This window comes from Ranitomeya variabilis, chromosome 2 (assembly GCF_051348905.1).
Source record: "Ranitomeya variabilis isolate aRanVar5 chromosome 2, aRanVar5.hap1, whole genome shotgun sequence".
Classification (NCBI taxonomy): domain Eukaryota; kingdom Metazoa; phylum Chordata; class Amphibia; order Anura; family Dendrobatidae; genus Ranitomeya; species Ranitomeya variabilis.
Window position 1 is genome coordinate 707,895,486 of NC_135233.1, and position 20,094 is coordinate 707,915,579.

Sequence of the window (20,094 nt, forward strand, 5' to 3'; positions counted from 1 at the left end):
ACGTCAAAAAGTCTAATACCCGGCCAAGCCAAAAATGGCTGATTTTCAGCCAAAATTTTTTTTTCCACAAATCAAACACGCACTATACCCCCTCTTTGGGAACAATTTTGGGATGCTTTCCAACATAGTTTTAACCCTCTAGATGTAGAAGTAGGAGAATTAAGTGATTTTTCGCAAAACCTGAAAACGTCAAAAAATCTAATACCCGGCCAAGCCAAAAATGGCTGATTTTCAGCCAAAAATTTTTTTCGCACAAATCAAACACGCACTATACCCCCTCTTTGGGAACTCTTTTGGGATGCTTTCCAACATAGTTTTAACCCTCTAGATGTAGAAGTAGGAGAATTAAGTGATTTTTTGCAAAACCTGAAAACGTGAAAAAATCTAATACCCGGCCAAGCCAAAAATGGCTGATTTTCAGCCAAAATTTTTTTTTCCACAAATCAAACGTGCACTATACCCCCTCTTTGGGAACTCTTTCGGGATGCTTTCCAACATAGTTTTAACCCTCTAGATGTAGAAGTAGGAGAATTAAGTGATTTTTCGCAAAACTTGAAAACGTCAAAAAATCTAATACCCGGCCCAGCCAAAAATGGCTGATTTTCAGCCAAAATTTTTTTTTCCACAAATCAAACACGCACTATACCCCCTCTTTGGGAACTCTTTTGGGATGCTTTCCAACATAGTTTTAACCCTCTAGATGTAGAAGTAGGAGAATTAAGTGATTTTTCGCAAAACCTGAAAACGTCAAAAAATCTAATACCCGGCCAAGCCAAAAATGGCTGATTTTCAGCCAAAATTTTTTTTTCCACAAATCAAACGTGCACTATACCCCCTCTTTGGGAACTCTTTTGGGATGCTTTCCAACATAGTTTTAACCCTCTAGATGTAGAAGTAGGAGAATTAAGTGATTTTTTGCAAAACCTGAAAACGTGAAAAAATCTAATACCCGGCCAAGCCAAAAATGGCTGATTTTCAGCCAAAATTTTTTTTTCCACAAATCAAACGTGCACTATACCCCCTCTTTGGGAACTCTTTCGGGATGCTTTCCAACATAGTTTTAACCCTCTAGATGTAGAAGTAGGAGAATTAAGTGATTTTTCGCAAAACTTGAAAACGTCAAAAAATCTAATACCCGGCCAAGCCAAAAATGGCTGATTTTCAGCCAAAATTTTTTTTTCCACAAATCAAACGTGCACTATACCCTCTCTTTGGGAACTCTTTTGGGATGCTTTCCAACATAGTTTTAACCCTCTAGATGTAGAAGTAGGAGAATTAAGTGATTTTTCGCAAAACCTGAAAGCGTCAAAAAATCTAATACCCGGCCAAGCCAAAAATGGCTGATTTTCAGCCAAAATTTTATTTCCACAAATCAAACGTGCACTATACCCCCTCTTTGGGAACTCTTTTGGGATGCTTTCCAACATAGTTTTAACCCTCTAGATGTAGAAGTAGGAGAATTAAGTGATTTTTCGCAAAACTTGAAAACGTCAAAAAATCTAATACCCGGCCAAGCCAAAAATGGCTGATTTTCAGCCAAAATTTTTTTTTCCACAAATCAAACACGCACTATACCCCCTCTTTGGGAACTCTTTTGGGATGCTTTCCAACATAGTTTTAACCCTCTAGATGTAGAAGTAGGAGAATTAAGTGATTTTTCGCAAAACCTGAAAACGTCAAAAAATCTAATACCCGGCCAAGCCAAAAATGGCTGATTTTCAGCCAAAATTTTTTTTCCACAAATCAAACACGCACTATACCCCCTCTTTGGGAACTCTTTTGGGATGCTTTCCAACATAGTTTTAACCCTCTAGATGTAGAAGTATGAGAATTAAGTGATTTTTCGCAAAACCTAAAAACGTCAAAAAATCTAATACCCGGCCAAGCCAAAAATGGCTGATTTTCAGCCAAAATTTTTTTTTCCACAAATCAAACACGCACTATACCCCCTCTTTGGGAACTCTTTTGGGATGCTTTCCAACATAGTTTTAACCCTCTAGATGTAGAAGTAGGAGAATTAAGTGATTTTTCGCAAAACTTGAAAACGTCAAAAAATCTAATACCCGGCCCAGCCAAAAATGGCTGATTTTCAGCCAAAATTTTTTTTTCCACAAATCAAACACGCACTATACCCCCTCTTTGGGAACTCTTTTGGGATGCTTTCCAACATAGTTTTAACCCTCTAGATGTAGAAGTAGGAGAATTAAGTGATTTTTCGCAAAACCTGAAAACGTCAAAAAATCTAATACCCGGCCAAGCCAAAAATGGCTGATTTTCAGCCCAAAATTTTTTTTCCACATATCAAACGTGCACTATACCCCCTCTTTGGGAACTCTTTCGGGATGCTTTCCAACATAGTTTTAACCCTCTAGATGTAGAAGTAGGAGAATTAAGTGATTTTTCGCAAAACTTGAAAACGTCAAAAAATCTAATACCCGGCCAAGCCAAAAATGGCTGATTTTCAGCCAAAATTTTTTTTCCACAAATCAAACACGCACTATACCCCCTCTTTGGGAACTCTTTTGGGATGCTTTCCAACATAGTTTTAACCCTCTAGATGTAGAAGTAGGAGAATTAAGTGATTTTTCGCAAAACCTGAAAACGTCAAAAAATCTAATACCCGGCCAAGCCAAAAATGGCTGATTTTCAGCCAAAATTTTTTTTTCCACAAATAAAACGTGCACTATACCCCCTCTTTGGGAACTCTTTTGGGATGCTTTCCAACATAGTTTTAACCCTCTAGATGTAGAAGTAGGAGAATTAAGTGATTTTTCGCAAAACCTGAAAGCGTCAAAAAATCTAATACCCGGCCAAGCCAAAAATGGCTGATTTTCAGCCAAAATTTCTTTTCCACAAATCAAACGTGCACTATACCCCCTCTTTGGGAACTCTTTTGGGATGCTTTCCAACATAGTTTTAACCCTCTAGATGTAGAAGTAGGAGAATTAAGTGATTTTTCGCAAAACTTGAAAACGTCAAAAAATCTAATACCCGGCCAAGCCAAAAATGGCTGATTTTCAGCCAAAATTTTTTTTTCCACAAATCAAACACGCACTATAACCCCTCTTTGGGAACTCTTTTGGGATGCTTTCCAACATAGTTTTAACCCTCTAGATGTAGAAGTAGGAGAATTAAGTGATTTTTCGCAAAACCTGAAAACGTCAAAAAATCTAATGCCCGGCCAAGCCAAAAATGGCTGATTTTCAGCCAAAATTTTTTTTCCACAAATAAAACGTGCACTATACCCCCTCTTTGGGAACTCTTTTGGGATGCTTTCCAACATAGTTTTAACCCTCTAGATGTAGAAGTAGGAGAATTAAGTGATTTTTCGCAAAACCTGAAAACGTGAAAAAATCTAATACCCGGCCAAGCCAAAAATGGCTGATTTTCAGCCAAAAATTTTTTTTCCACAAATCAAACGTGCACTATACCCCCTCTTTGGGAACTCTTTCGGGATGCTTTCCAACATAGTTTTAACCCTCTAGATGTAGAAGTAGGAGAATTAAGTGATTTTTCGCAAAACTTGAAAACGTCAAAAAATCTAATACCCGGCCCAGCCAAAAATGGCTGATTTTCAGCCAAAATTTTTATTTCCACAAATCAAACGTGCACTATACCCCCTCTTTGGGAACTCTTTTGGGATGCTTTCCAACATAGTTTTAACCCTCTAGATGTAGAAGTAGGAGAATTAAGTGATTTTTCGCAAAACCTGAAAGCGTCAAAAAATCTAATACCCGGCCAAGCCAAAAATGGCTGATTTTCAGCCAAAATTTTTTTTCCACAAATCAAACGTGCACTATACCCCCTCTTTGGGAACTCTTTTGGGATGCTTTCCAACATAGTTTTAACCCTCTAGATGTAGAAGTAGGAGAATTAAGTGATTTTTCGCAAAACTTGAAAACGTCAAAAAATCTAATACCCGGCCAAGCCAAAAATGGCTGATTTTCAGCCAAAATTTTTTTTTCCACAAATCAAACACGCACTGTACCCCCTCTTTGGGAACTCTTTTGGGATGCTTTCCAACATAGTTTAACCCTCTAGATGTAGAAGTAGGAGAATTAAGTGATTTTTCGCAAAACCTAAAAACGTCAAAAAATCTAATACCCGGCCAAGCCAAAAATGGCTGATTGTCAGCCAAAATTTTTTTTTCCACAAATCAAACGTGCACTATACCCCCTCTTTGGGAACTCTTTTGGGATGCTTTCCAACATAGTTGTAACCCTCTAGATGTAGAAGTAGGAGAATTAAGTGATTTTTCGCAAAACTTGAAAACGTGAAAAAATCTAATACCCGGCCAAGCCAAAAATGGCTGATTTTCAGCCAAAAATTTTTTTTCCACAAATCAAACACGCACTATACCCCCTCTTTGGGAACTCTTTTGGGATGCTTTCCAACATAGTTTTAACCCTCTAGATGTAGAAGTAGGAGAATTAAGTGATTTTTCGCAAAACCTGAAAACGTCAAATAATCTAATACCCGGCCAAGCCAAAAATGGCTGATTTTCAGCCAAAATTTTTTTTTCCACAAATCAAACACGCACTATACCCCCTCTTTGGGAACTCTTTTGGGATGCTTTCCAACATAGTTTTAACCCTCTAGATGTAGAAGTAGGAGAATTAACTGATTTTTCGCAAAACTTGAAAACGTGAAAAAATCTAATACCCGGCCAAGCCAAAAATGGCTGATTTTCAGCAAAAATTTTTTTTTCCACAAATCAAACACGCACTATACCCCCTCTTTGGGAACTCTTTTGGGATGCTTTCCAACATAGTTTTAACCCTCTAGATGTAGAAGTAGGAGAATTAAGTGATTTTTCGCAAAACCTGAAAACGTAAAAAAATCTAATACCTGGCCAAGCCAAAAATGGCTGATTTTCAGCCAAAAAATTTTTTTCCACAAATCAAACGTGCACTGTACCCCCTCTTTGGGAACTCTTTCGGGATGCTTTCCAACATAGTTTTAACCCTCTAGATGTAGAAGTAGGAGAATTAAGTGATTTTTCGCAAAACCTGAAAACGTCAAAAAATCTAATACCCGGCCAAGCCAAAAATGGCTGATTTTCAGTCAAAATTTTTTTTTTACACAAATCAAACACGCCCTATACCCCCTCTTTGGGAACTCTTTTGGGATGCTTTCCAACATAGTTTTAACCCTCTAGATGTAGAAGTAGGAGAATTAAGTGATTTTTCGCAAAACCTAAAAACGTCAAAAAATCTAATACCCGGCCAAGCCAAAAATGGCTGATTTTCAGCCAAAAAATTTTTTCCCACAAATCAAACACGCACTATACCCCCTCTTTGGGAACTCTTTTGGGATGCTTTCCAACATAGTTTTAACCCTCTAGATGTAGAAGTAGGAGAATTAAGTGATTTTTTGCAAAACCTGAAAACGTGAAAAAATCTAATACCCGGCCAAGCCAAAAATGGCTGATTTTCAGCCAAAATTTTTTTTTCCACAAATCAAACGTGCACTATACCCCCTCTTTGGGAACTCTTTCGGGATGCTTTCCAACATAGTTTTAACCCTCTAGATGTAGAAGTAGGAGAATTAAGTGATTTTTCGCAAAACCTGAAAACGTCAAATAATCTAATACCCGGCCAAGCCAAAAATGGCTGATTTTCAGCCAAAATTTTTTTTTCCACAAATCAAACACGCACTATACCCCCTCTTTGGGAACTCTTTTGGGATGCTTTCCAACATAGTTTTAACCCTCTAGATGTAGAAGTAGGAGAATTAACTGATTTTTCGCAAAACTTGAAAACGTGAAAAAATCTAATACCCGGCCAAGCCAAAAATGGCTGATTTTCAGCAAAAAAATTTTTTTCCACAAATCAAACACGCACTATACCCCCTCTTTGGGAACTCTTTTGGGATGCTTTCCAACATAGTTTTAACCCTCTAGATGTAGAAGTAGGAGAATTAAGTGATTTTTCGCAAAACCTGAAAACGTCAAAAAATCTAATACCTGGCCAAGCCAAAAATGGCTGATTTTCAGCCAAAAATTTTTTTTCCACAAATCAAACGTGCACTGTACCCCCTCTTTGGGAACTCTTTCGGGATGCTTTCCAACATAGTTTTAACCCTCTAGATGTAGAAGTAGGAGAATTAAGTGATTTTTCGCAAAACCTGAAAACGTCAAAAAATCTAATACCCGGCCAAGCCAAAAATGGCTGATTTTCAGTCAAAATTTTTTTTTTACACAAATCAAACACGCCCTATACCCCCTCTTTGGGAACTCTTTTGGGATGCTTTCCAACATAGTTTTAACCCTCTAGATGTAGAAGTAGGAGAATTAAGTGATTTTTCGCAAAACCTAAAAACGTCAAAAAATCTAATACCCGGCCAAGCCAAAAATGGCTGATTTTCAGCCAAAAATTTTTTTCCCACAAATCAAACACGCACTATACCCCCTCTTTGGGAACTCTTTTGGGATGCTTTCCAACAGTTTTAACCCTCTAGATGTAGAAGTAGGAGAATTAAGTGATTTTTCGCAAAACTTGAAAACGTCAAAAAATCTAATACCCGGCCAAGCCAAAAATGGCTGATTTTCAGCCAAAATTTTTTTTTCCACAAATCAAACACGCACTATACCCCCTCTTTGGGAACTCTTTTGGGATGCTTTCCAACATAGTTTTAACCCTCTAGATGTAGAAGTAGGAGAATTAAGTGATTTTTCGCAAAACCTGAAAACGTCAAAAAATCTAATACCCGGCCAAGCCAAAAATGGCTGATTTTCAGCCAAAATTTTTTTTCCACAAATCAAACACGCACTATACCCCCTCTTCGGGAACTCTTTTGGGATGCTTTCCAACATAGTTTTAACCCTCTAGATGTAGAAGTAGGAGAATTAAGTGATTTTTCGCAAAACCTAAAAACGTCAAAAAATCTAATACCCGGCCAAGCCAAAAATGGCTGATTTTCAGCCAAAAAATTTTTTTCCACAAATCAAACACGCACTATACCCCCTCTTTGGGAACTCTTTTGGGATGCTTTCCAACATAGTTTTAACCCTCTAGATGTAGAAGTAGGAGAATTAAGTGATTTTTTGCAAAACCTGAAAACGTGAAAAAATCTAATACCCGGCCAAGCCAAAAATGGCTGATTTTCAGCCCAAAATTTTTTTTCCACAAATCAAACGTGCACTATACCCCCTCTTTGGGAACTCTTTCGGGATGCTTTCCAACATAGTTTTAACCCTCTAGATGTAGAAGTAGGAGAATTAAGTGATTTTTCGCAAAACTTGAAAACGTCAAAAAATCTAATACCCGGCCAAGCCAAAAATGGCTGATTTTCAGCCAAAATTTTTTTTCCACAAATCAAACACGCACTATACCCCCTCTTTGGGAACTCTTTTGGGATGCTTTCCAACATAGTTTTAACCCTCTAGATGTAGAAGTAGGAGAATTAAGTGATTTTTCGCAAAACCTGAAAACGTCAAAAAATCTAATACCCGGCCAAGCCAAAAATGGCTGATTTTCAGCCAAAATTTTTTTTTCCACAAATAAAACGTGCACTATACCCCCTCTTTGGGAACTCTTTTGGGATGCTTTCCAACATAGTTTTAACCCTCTAGATGTAGAAGTAGGAGAATTAAGTGATTTTTCGCAAAACCTGAAAGCGTCAAAAAATCTAATACCCGGCCAAGCCAAAAATGGCTGATTTTCAGCCAAAATTTTTTTTTCCACAAATCAAACACGCACTATACCCCCTCTTTGGGAACTCTTTTGGGATGCTTTCCAACATAGTTTTAACCCTCTAGATGTAGAAGTAGGAGAATTAAGTGATTTTTCTCAAAACTTGAAAACGTGAAAAAATCTAATACCCGGCCAAGCCAAAAATGGCTGATTTTCAGCAAAAAAATTTTTTTCCACAAATCAAACACGCACTATACCCCCTCTTTGGGAACTCTTTTGGGATGCTTTCCAACATAGTTTTAAACCTCTAGATGTAGAAGTAGGAGAATTAAGTGATTTTTCGCAAAACCTGAAAACGTCAAAAAATCTAATACCCGGCCAAGCCAAAAATGGCTGATTTTCAGCCAAAATTTTTTTTTCCACAAATCAAACGTGCACTATACCCCCTCTTTGGGAACTCTTTCGGGATGCTTTCCAACATAGTTTTAACCCTCTAGATGTAGAAGTAGGAGAATTAAGTGATTTTTCGCAAAACTTGAAAACGTCAAAAAATCTAATACCCGGCCCAGCCAAAAATGGCTGATTTTCAGCCAAAAATTTTTTTTCCACAAATCAAACACGCACTATACCCCCTCTTTGGGAACTCTTTTGGGATGCTTTCCAACATAGTTTTAACCCTCTAGATGTAGAAGTAGGAGAATTAAGTGATTTTTCGCAAAACCTGAAAACGTCAAAAAATCTAATACCCGGCCAAGCCAAAAATGGCTGATTTTCAGCCAAAATTTCTTTTTTCACAAATCAAACGTGCACTATACCCCCTCTTTGGGAACTCTTTTGGGATGCTTTCCAACATAGTTTTAACCCTCTAGATGTAGAAGTAGGAGAATTAAGTGATTTTTCGCAAAACCTGAAAGCGTCAAAAAATCTAATACCCGGCCAAGCCAAAAATGGCTGATTTTCAGCCCAAAATTTTTTTTCCACAAATCAAACGTGCACTATACCCCCTCTTTGGGAACTCTTTCGGGATGCTTTCCAACATAGTTGTAACCCTGTAGATGTAGAAGTAGGAGAATTAAGTGATTTTTCGCAAAACTTGAAAACGTCAAAAAATCTAATACCCGGCCAAGCCAAAAATGGCTGATTTTCAGCCAAAATTTTTTTTCCACAAATCAAACACGCACTATACCCCCTCTTTGGGAACTCTTTTGGGATGCTTTCCAACATAGTTTTAACCCTCTAGATGTAGAAGTAGGAGAATTAAGTGATTTTTCGCAAAACCTGAAAGCGTCAAAAAATCTAATACCCGGCCAAGCCAAAAATGGCTGATTTTCAGCCAAAATTTTTTTTTCCACAAATCAAACACGCACTATACCCCCTCTTTGGGAACTCTTTTGGGATGCTTTCCAACATAGTTTTAACCCTCTAGATGTAGAAGTAGGAGAATTAAGTGATTTTTCTCAAAACTTGAAAACGTGAAAAAATCTAATACCCGGCCAAGCCAAAAATGGCTGATTTTCAGCAAAAAATTTTTTTTCCACAAATCAAACACGCACTATACCCCCTCTTTGGGAACTCTTTTGGGATGCTTTCCAACATAGTTTTAAACCTCTAGATGTAGAAGTAGGAGAATTAAGTGATTTTTCGCAAAACCTGAAAACGTCAAAAAATCTAATACCCGGCCAAGCCAAAAATGGCTGATTTTCAGCCAAAATTTTTTTTTCCACAAATCAAACGTGCACTATACCCCCTCTTTGGGAACTCTTTCGGGATGCTTTCCAACATAGTTTTAACCCTCTAGATGTAGAAGTAGGAGAATTAAGTGATTTTTCGCAAAACTTGAAAACGTCAAAAAATCTAATACCCGGCCAAGCCAAAAATGGCTGATTTTCAGCCAAAATTTTTTTTTCCACAAATCAAACACGCACTATACCCCCTCTTTGGGAACTCTTTTGGGATGCTTTCCAACATAGTTTTAACCCTCTAGATGTAGAAGTAGGAGAATTAAGTGATTTTTCGCAAAACCTGAAAACGTCAAAAATGCCAAAAATGGCTGATTTTCAGCCAAAATTTTTTTTTCCACAAATCAAACGTGCACTATACCCCCTCTTTGGGAACTCTTTTGGGATGCTTTCCAACTTAGTTTTAACCCTCTAGATGTAGAAGTAGGAGAATTAAGTGATTTTTCACAAAACCTGAAAGCGTCAAAAAATTTAATACCCGGCCAAGCCAAAAATGGCTGATTTTCAGCCAAATTTTTTTTTCCACAAATCAAACGTGCACTATACCCCCTCTTTGGGAACTCTTTTGGGATGCTTTCCAACATAGTTTTAACCCTCTAGATGTAGAAGTAGGAGAATTAAGTGATTTTTCGCAAAACTTGAAAACGTCAAAAAATCTAATACCCGGCCAAGCCAAAAATGGCTGATTTTCAGCCAAAATTTTTTTTTCCACAAATCAAACACGCACTATACCCCCTCTTTGGGAACTCTTTTGGGATGCTTTCCAACATAGTTTTAACCCTCTAGATGTAGAAGTAGGAGAATTAAGTGATTTTTCGCAAAACCTGAAAACGTCAAAAAATCTAATACCCGGCCAAGCCAAAAATGGCTGATTTTCAGCCAAAATTTTTTTTTCCACAAATCAAACGTGCACTATACCCCCTCTTTGGGAACTCTTTTGGGATGCTTTCCAACATAGTTTTAACCCTCTAGATGTAGAAGTAGGAGAATTAAGTGATTTTTCGCAAAACCTGAAAACGTCAAAAAATCTAATACCCGGCCAAGCCAAAAATGGCTGATTTTCAGCCAAAAATTTTTTTTCCACAAATCAAACACGCACTGTACCCCCTCTTTGGGAACTCTTTTGGGATGCTTTCCAACATAGTTTTAACCCTCTAGATGTAGAAGTAGGAGAATTAAGTGATTTTTTCGCAAAACCTAAAAACGTCAACAAATCTAATACCCGGCCAAGCCAAAAATGGCTTATTTTCAGCCCAAATTTTTTTTTTCCACAAATCAAACACGCACTGTACCCCCTCTTTGGGAACTCTTTTGGGATGCTTTCCAACATAGTTTTAACCCTCTAGATGTAGAAGTAGGAGAATTAAGTGATTTCTCGCATAACCTAAAAACGTCAAAAAATCTAATACCCGGCCAAGCCAAAAATGGCTGATTTTCAGCTAAAAATTTTTTTTACACAAATCAAACACGCACTATACCCCCTCTTTGGGAACTCTTTTGGGATGCTTTCCAACATAGTTTTAACCCTCTAGATGTAGAAGTAGGAGAATTAAGTGATTTTTTGCAAAACCTGAAAACGTCAAAAAATCTAATACCCGGCCAAGCCAAAAATGGCTGATTTTCAGCCAAAATTTTTTTTTCCACAAATCAAACGTGCACTATACCCCCTCTTTGGGAACTCTTTCGGGATGCTTTCCAACATAGTTTTAACCCTCTAGATGTAGAAGTAGGAGAATTAAGTGATTTTTCGCAAAACTTGAAAACGTCAAAAAATCTAATACCCGGCCAAGCCAAAAATGGCTGATTTTCAGCCAAAATTTTTTTTTCCACAAATCAAACACGCACTATACCCCCTCTTTGGGAACTCTTTTGGGATGCTTTCCAACATAGTTTTAACCCTCTAGATGTAGAAGTAGGAGAATTAAGTGATTTTTCGCAAAACCTGAACACGTCAAAAAATCTAATACCCGGCCAAGCCAAAAATGGCTGATTTTCAGCCAAAATTTTTTTTTCCACAAATCAAACGTGCACTATACCCCCTCTTTGGGAACTCTTTTGGGATGCTTTCCAACATAGTTTTAACCCTCTAGATGTAGAAGTAGGAGAATTAAGTGATTTTTCGCAAAACCTGAAAGCGTCAAAAAATCTAATACCCGGCCAAGCCAAAAATGGCTGATTTTCAGCCAAAATTTTTTTTTCCACAAATCAAACGTGCACTATACCCCCTCTTTGGGAACTCTTTTGGGATGCTTTCCAACATAGTTTTAACCCTCTAGATGTAGAAGTAGGAGAATTAAGTGATTTTTCGCAAAACCTGAAAGCGTCAAAAAATCTAATACCCGGCCAAGCCAAAAATGGCTGATTTTCAGCCAAAATTTTTTTTTCCACAAATCAAACACGCACTATACCCCCTCTTTGGGAACTCTTTTGGGATGCTTTCCAACATAGTTTTAACCCTCTAGATGTAGAAGTAGGAGAATTAAGTGATTTTTCGCAAAACCTGAAAACGTCAAAAAATCTAATACCCGGCCAAGCCAAAAATGGCTGATTTTCAGCCAAAATTTTTTTTTCCAAAAATCAAACACGCACTATACCCCCTCTTTGGGAACTCTTTTGGGATGCTTTCCAACACAGTTTTAACCCTCTAGATGTAGAAGTAGGAGAATTAAGTGATTTTTCACAAAACCTAAAAACGTCAAAAAATCTAATACCCGGCCAAGCCAAAAATGGCTGATTTTCAGCCAAATTTTTTTTTTACACAAATGAAACACGCACTATACCCCCTCTTTGGGAACTCTTTTGGGATGCTTTCCAACATAGTTTTAACCCTCTAGATGTAGAAGTAGGAGAATTAAGTGATTTTTTGCAAAACCTGAAAATTTCAAAAAATCTAATACCCGGCCAAGCCAAAAATGGCTGATTTTCAGCCAAATTTTTTTTTTACACAAATGAAACACGCACTATACCCCCTCTTTGGGAACTCTTTTGGGATGCTTTCCAACATAGTTTTAACCCTCTAGATGTAGAAGTAGGAGAATTAAGTGATTTTTTGCAAAACCTGAAAACGTCAAAAAATCTAATACCCGGCCAAGCCAAAAATGGCTGATTTTCAGCCAAAATTTTTTTTTCCACAAATCAAACGTGCACTATACACCCTCTTTGGGAACTCTTTTGGGATGCTTTCCAACATAGTTTTAACCCTCTAGATGTAGAAGTAGGAGAATTAAGTGATTTTTTGCAAAACCTGAAAACGTCAAAAAATCTAATACCCGGCCAAGCCAAAAATGGCTGATTTTCAGCCAAAATTTTTTTTTCCACAAATCAAACGTGCACTATACCCCCTCTTTGGGAACTCTTTTGGGATGCTTTCCAACATAGTTTTAACCCTCTAGATGTAGAAGTAGGAGAATTAAGTGATTTTTCGCAAAACTTGAAAACGTCAAAAAATCTAATACCCGGCCAAGCCAAAAATGGCTGATTTTCAGCCAAAATTTTTTTTTCCACAAATCAAACACGCACTATACCCCCTCTTTGGGAACTCTTTTGGGATGCTTTCCAACATAGTTTTAACCCTCTAGATGTAGAAGTAGGAGAATTAAGTGATTTTTTGCAAAACCTAAAAACGTCAAAAAATCTAATACCCGGCCAAGCCAAAAATGGCTGATTTTCAGCCAAAATTTTTTTTTCCACAAATCAAACACGCACTATACCCCCTCTTTGGGAACTCTTTTGGGATGCTTTCCAACATAGTTTTAACCCTCTAGATGTAGAAGTAGGAGAATTAAGTGATTTTTCGCAAAACCTGAAAACGTCAAAAAATCTAATACTCGGCCAAGCCAAAAATGGCTGATTTTCAGCCAAAATTTTTTTTTCCACAAATCAAACGTGCACTATACCCCCTCTTTGGGAACTCTTTTGGGATGCTTTCCAACATAGTTTTAACCCTCTAAATGTGGAAGTAGGAGAATTAAGTGATTTTTCGCAAAACCTGAAAGCGTCACAAAATCTAATACCCGGCCAAGCCAAAAATGGCTGATTTTCAGCCAAAATTTTTTTTCCACAAATCAAACGTGCACTATACCCCCTCTTTGGGAACTCTTTTGGGATGCTTTCCAACATAGTTTTAACCCTCTAGATGTAGAAGTAGGAGAATTAAGTGATTTTTCGCAAAACTTGAAAACGTCAAAAAATCTAATACCCGGCCAAGCCAAAAATGGCTGATTTTCAGCCAAATTTTTTTTTTACACAAATGAAACACGCACTATACCCCCTCTTTGGGAACTCTTTTGGGATGCTTTCCAACATAGTTTTAACCCTCTAGATGTAGAAGTAGGAGAATTAAGTGATTTTTTGCAAAACCTGAAAACGTCAAAAAATCTAATACCCGGCCAAGCCAAAAATGGCTGATTTTCAGCCAAAAATTTTTTTTCCACAAATCAAACACGCACTATACCCCCTCTTTGGGAACTCTTTTGGGATGCTTTCCAACATAGTTTTAACCCTCTAGATATAGAAGTAGGAGAATTAAGTGACTTTTCGCAAAACCTAAAAACGTCAACAAATCTAATACCCGGCCAAGCCAAAAATGGCTTATTTTCAGCCCAAATTTTTTTTTTCCAGAAATCAAACACGCACTAAACCCTCTCTTTGGGAACTCTCTTGGGATGCTTTCCAACATAGTTTTAACCCTCTAGATGTAGAAGTAGGAGAATTAAGTAATTTTTTGCAAAACCTGAAAACGTCAAAAAATCTAATACCCGGCCAAGCCAAAAATGGCTGATTTTCAGCCAAATTTTTTTTTTACACAAATGAAACACGCACTATACCCCCTCTTTGGGAACTCTTTTGGGATGCTTTCCTACATAGTTTTAACCCTCTAGATGTAGAAGTAGGAGAATTAAGTGATTTTTAGCAAAACCTGAAAACGTCAAAAAATCTAATACCCGGCCAAGCCAAAAATGGCTGATTTTCAGCCAAAATTTTTTTTCCCACAAATCAAACGTGCACTATACCCCCTCTTTGGGAACTCTTTTGGGATGCTTTCCAACATAGTTTTAACCCTCTAGATGTAGAAGTAGGAGAATTAAGTGATTTTTTGCAAAACCTGAATACGTCAAAAAATCTAATACCCGGCCAAGCCAAAAATGGCTGATGTTCAGCCAAAATTTTTTTTTTACACAAATCAAACACGCCCTATACCCCCTCTTTGGGAACTCTTTTGGGATGCTTTCCAACATAGTTTTAACCCTCTAGATGTAGAAGTAGGAGAATTAAGTGATTTTTCGCAAAACCTAAAAACGTCAAAAAATCTAATACCCGGCCAAGCCAAAAATGGCTGATTTTCAGCCAAAATTTTTTTTTTCACAAATCAAACACGCACTATACCCCCTCTTTGGGAACTCTTTTGGGATGCTTTCCAACATAGTTTTAACCCTCTAGATGTAGAAGTAGGAGAATTAAGTGATTTTTCGCAAAACCTGAAAACGTCAAAAAATCTAATACCCGGCCAAGCCAAAAATGGCTGATTTTCAGCCAAAATTTTTTTTTCCAAAAATCAAACACGCACTATACCCCCTCTTTGGGAACTCTTTTGGGATGCTTTCCAACATAGTTTTAACCCTCTAGATGTAGAAGTAGGAGAATTAAGTGATTTTTCGCAAAACCTGAAAACGTCAAAAAATCTAATACCCGGCCAAGCCAAAAATGGCTGATTTTCAGCCAAAAATGTTTTTTCCACAAATCAAACGTGCACTATACCCCCTCTTTGGGAACTCTTTTGGGATGCTTTCCAACATAGTTTTAACCCTCTAGATGTAGAAGTAGGAGAATTAAGTGATTTTTTGCAAAACCTGAAAACGTCAAAAAATCTAATACCCGGCCAAGCCAAAAATGGCTGATTTTCAGCCAAAATTTTTTTTTCCACAAATCAAACGTGCACTATACCCCCTCTTTGGGAACTCTTTTGGGATGCTTTCCAACATAGTTTTAACCCTCTAGATGTAGAAGTAGGAGAATTAAGTGATTTTTTGCAAAACCTGAAAACGTCAAAAAATCTAATACCCGGCCAAGCCAAAAATGGCTGACTTTCAGCCAAAATTTTTTTTTCCACAAATCAAACGTGCACTATACCCCCTCTTTGGGAACTCTTTTGGGATGCTTTCCAACATAGTTTTAACCCTCTAGATGTAGAAGTAGGAGAATTAAGTGACTTTTCGCAAATCCTAAAAACGTCAACAAATCTAATACCCGGCCAAGCCAAAAATGGCTTATTTTCAGCCCAAATTTTTTTTTTCCAGAAATCAAACACGCACTAAACCCTCTCTTTGGGAACTCTCTTGGGATGCTTTCCAACATAGTTTTAACCCTCTAGATGTAGAAGTAGGAGAATTAAGTTATTTTTTGCAAAACCTGAAAACGTCAAAAAATCTAATACCCGGCCAAGCCAAAAATGGCTGATTTTCAGCCAAATTTTTTTTTTACACAAATGAAACACGCACTATACCCCCTCTTTGGGAACTCTTTTGGGATGCTTTCCAACATAGTTTTAACCCTCTAGATGTAGAAGTAGGAGAATTAAGTGATTTTTTGCAAAACCTGAAAACGTCAAAAAATCTAATACCCGGCCAAGCCAAAAATGGCTGATTTTCAGCCAAAATTTTTTTTTCCACAAATCAAACGTGCACTATACCCCCTCTTTGGGAACTCTTTTGGGATGCTTTCCAACATAGTTTTAACCCTCTAGATGTAGAAGTAGGAGAATTAAGTGATTTTTTGCAAAACCTGAAAACGTCAAAAAATCTAATACCCGGCCAAGCCAAAAATGGCTGATTTTCAGCCAAAAATTTTTTTTCCACAAATCAAACGTGCACTATACCCCCTCTTTGGGAACTCTTTTGGGATGCTTTCCAACATAGTTTTAACCCTCTAGATGTAGAAGTAGGAGAATTAAGTGATTTTTCGCAAAACTTGAAAACGTCAAAAAATCTAATACCCGGCCAAGCCAAAAATGGCTGATTTTCAGCCAAAATTTTTTTTTCCACAAATCAAACACGCACTATACCCCCTCTTTGGGAACTCTTTTGGGATGCTTTCCAACATAGTTTTAACCCTCTAGATGTAGAAGTAGGAGAATTAAGTGATTTTTAGCAAAACCTGAAAACGTCAAAAAATCTAATACCCGGCCAAGCCAAAAATGGCTGATTTTCAGCCAAAATTTTTTTCCCACAAATCAAACGTGCACTATACCCCCTCTTTGGGAACTCTTTTGGGATGCTTTCCAACATAGTTTTAACCCTCTAGATGTAGAAGTAGGAGAATTAAGTGATTTTTTGCAAAACCTGAATACGTCAAAAAATCTAATACCCGGCCAAGCCAAAAATGGCTGATGTTCAGCCAAAATTTTTTTTTTACACAAATCAAACACGCCCTATACCCCCTCTTTGGGAACTCTTTTGGGATGCTTTCCAACATAGTTTTAACCCTCTAGATGTAGAAGTAGGAGAATTAAGTGATTTTTTGCAAAACCTAAAAACGTCAAAAAATCTAATACCCGGCCAAGCCAAAAATGGCTGATTTTCAGCCAAAATTTTTTTTTCCACAAATCAAACACGCACTATACCCCCTCTTTGGGAACTCTTTTGGGATGCTTTCCAACATAGTTTTAACCCTCTAGATGTAGAAGTAGGAGAATTAAGTGATTTTTCGCAAAACCTGAAAACGTCAAAAAATCTAATACCCGGCCAAGCCAAAAATGGCTGATTTTCAGCCAAAATTTTTTTTTCCACAAATCAAACGTGCACTATACCCCCTCTTTGGGAACTCTTTTGGGATGCTTTCCAACATAGTTTTAACCCTCTAGATGTGGAAGTAGGAGAATTAAGTGATTTTTCGCAAAACCTGAAAGCGTCACAAAATCTAATACCCGGCCAAGCCAAAAATGGCTGATTTTCAGCCAAAATTTTTTTTCCACAAATCAAACGTGCACTATACCCCCTCTTTGGGAACTCTTTTGGGATGCTTTCCAACATAGTTTTAACCCTCTAGATGTAGAAGTAGGAGAATTAAGTGATTTTTCGCAAAACTTGAAAACGTCAAAAAATCTAATACCCGGCCAAGCCAAAAATGGCTGATTTTCAGCCAAATTTTTTTTTTACACAAATGAAACACGCACTATACCCCCTCTTTGGGAACTCTTTTGGGATGCTTTCCAACATAGTTTTAACCCTCTAGATGTAGAAGTAGGAGAATTAAGTGATTTTTTGCAAAACCTGAAAACGTCAAAAAATCTAATACCCGGCCTAGCCAAAAATGGCTGATTTTCAGCCAAAATTTTTTTTTCCACAAATCAAACGTGCACTATACCCCCTCTTTGGGAACTCTTTTGGGATGCTTTCCAACATAGTTTTAACCCTCTAGATGTAGAAGTAGGAGAATTAAGTGATTTTTTGCAAAACCTGAAAACGTCAAAAAATCTAATACCCGGCCAAGCCAAAAATGGCTGATTTTCAGCCAAAATTTTTTTTCCCACAAATCAAACGTGCACTATACCCCCTCTTTGGGAACTCTTTTGGGATGCTTTCCAACATAGTTTTAACCCTCTAGATGTAGAAGTAGGAGAATTAAGTGATTTTTTGCAAAACCTGAAAACGTCAAAAAATCTAATACCCGGCCAAGCCAAAAATGGCTGATGTTCAGCCAAATTTTTTTTTTTACACAAATCAAACACGCCCTATACCCCCTCTTTGGGAACTCTTTTGGGATGCTTTCCAACATAGTTTTAACCCTCTAGATGTAGAAGTAGGAGAATTAAGTGATTTTTTGCAAAACCTAAAAACGTCAAAAAATCTAATACCCGGCCAAGCCAAAAATGGCTGATTTTCAGCCAAAATTTTTTTTTCCACAAATCAAACACGCACTATACCCCCTCTTTGGGAACTCTTTTGGGATGCTTTCCAACATAGTTTTAACCCTCTAGATGTAGAAGTAGGAGAATTAAGTGATTTTTCGCAAAACCTGAAAACGTCAAAAAATCTAATACCCGGCCAAGCCAAAAATGGCTGATTTTCAGCCAAAATTTTTTTTTCCACAAATCAAACGTGCACTATACCCCCTCTTTGGGAACTCTTTTGGGATGCTTTCCAACATAGTTTTAACCCTCTAGATGTGGAAGTAGGAGAATTAAGTGATTTTTCGCAAAACCTGAAAGCGTCTCAAAATCTAATACCCGGCCAAGCAAAAAATGGCTGATTTTCAGCCAAAAATTTTTTTCCACAAATCAAACGTGCACTATACCCCCTCTTTGGGAACTCTTTTGGGATGCTTTGCAACATAGTTTTAACCCTCTAGATGTAGAAGTAGGAGAATTAAGTGATTTTTCGCAAAACTTGAAAACGTCAAAAAATCTAATACCCGGCCAAGCCAAAAATGGCTGATTTTCAGCCCAAATTTTTTTTTCCACAAATCAAACACGCACTATACCCCCTCTTTGGGAACTCTTTTGGGATGCTTTCCAACATAGTTTTAACCCTCTAGATGTAGAAGTAGGAGAATTAAGTGATTTTTCGCAAAACCTGAAAACGTCAAAAAATCTAATACCCGGCCAAGCCAAAAATGGCTGATTTTCAGCCAAAATTTTTTTTTCCACAAATCAAACGTGCACTATACCCCCTCTTTGGGAACTCTTTTGGGATGCTTTCCAACATAGTTTTAACCCTCTAGATGTGGAAGTAGGAGAATTAAGTGATTTTTCGCAAAACCTGAAAGCGTCACAAAATCTAATACCCGGCCAAGCCAAAAATGGCTGATTTTCAGCCAAAATTTTTTTTCCACAAATCAAACGTGCACTATACCCCCTCTTTGGGAACTCTTTTGGGATGCTTTCCAACATAGTTTTAACCCTCCAGATGTAGAAGTAGGAGAATTAAGTGATTTTTCGCAAAACTTGAAAACGTCAAAAAATCTAATACCCGGCCAAGCCAAAAATGGCTGATTTTCAGCCAAATTTTTTTTTTACACAAATGAAACACGCACTATACCCCCTCTTTGGGAACTCTTTTGGGATGCTTTCCAACATAGTTTTAACCCTCTAGATGTAGAAGTAGGAGAATTAAGTGATTTTTTGCAAAACCTGAAAACGTCAAAAAATCTAATACCCGGCCAAGCCAAAAATGGCTGATTTTCAGCCAAAATTTTTTTTTCCACAAATCAAACGTGCACTATACCCCCTCTTTGGGAACTCTTTTGGGATGCTTTCCAACATAGTTTTAACCCTCTAGATGTAGAAGTAGGAGAATTAAGTGATTTTTTGCAAAACCTGAAAACGTCAAAAAATCTAATACCCGGCCAAGCCAAAAATGGCTGATTTTCAGCCAAAATTTTTTTTTCCACAAATCAAACGTGCACTATACCCCCTCTTTGGGAACTCTTTTGGGATGCTTTCCAACATAGTTTTAACCCTCTAGATGTAGAAGTAGGAGAATTAAGTGATTTTTCGCAAAACTTGAAAACATCAAAAAATCTAATACCCGGCCAAGCCAAAAATGGCTGATTTTCAGCCAAAATTTTTTTTTCCACAAATCAAACACGCACTATACCCCCTCTTTGGGAACTCTTTTGGGATGCTTTCCAACATAGTTTTAACCCTCTAGATGTAGAAGTAGGAGAATTAAGTGATTTTTAGCAAAACCTGAAAACGTCAAAAAATCTAATACCCGGCCAAGCCA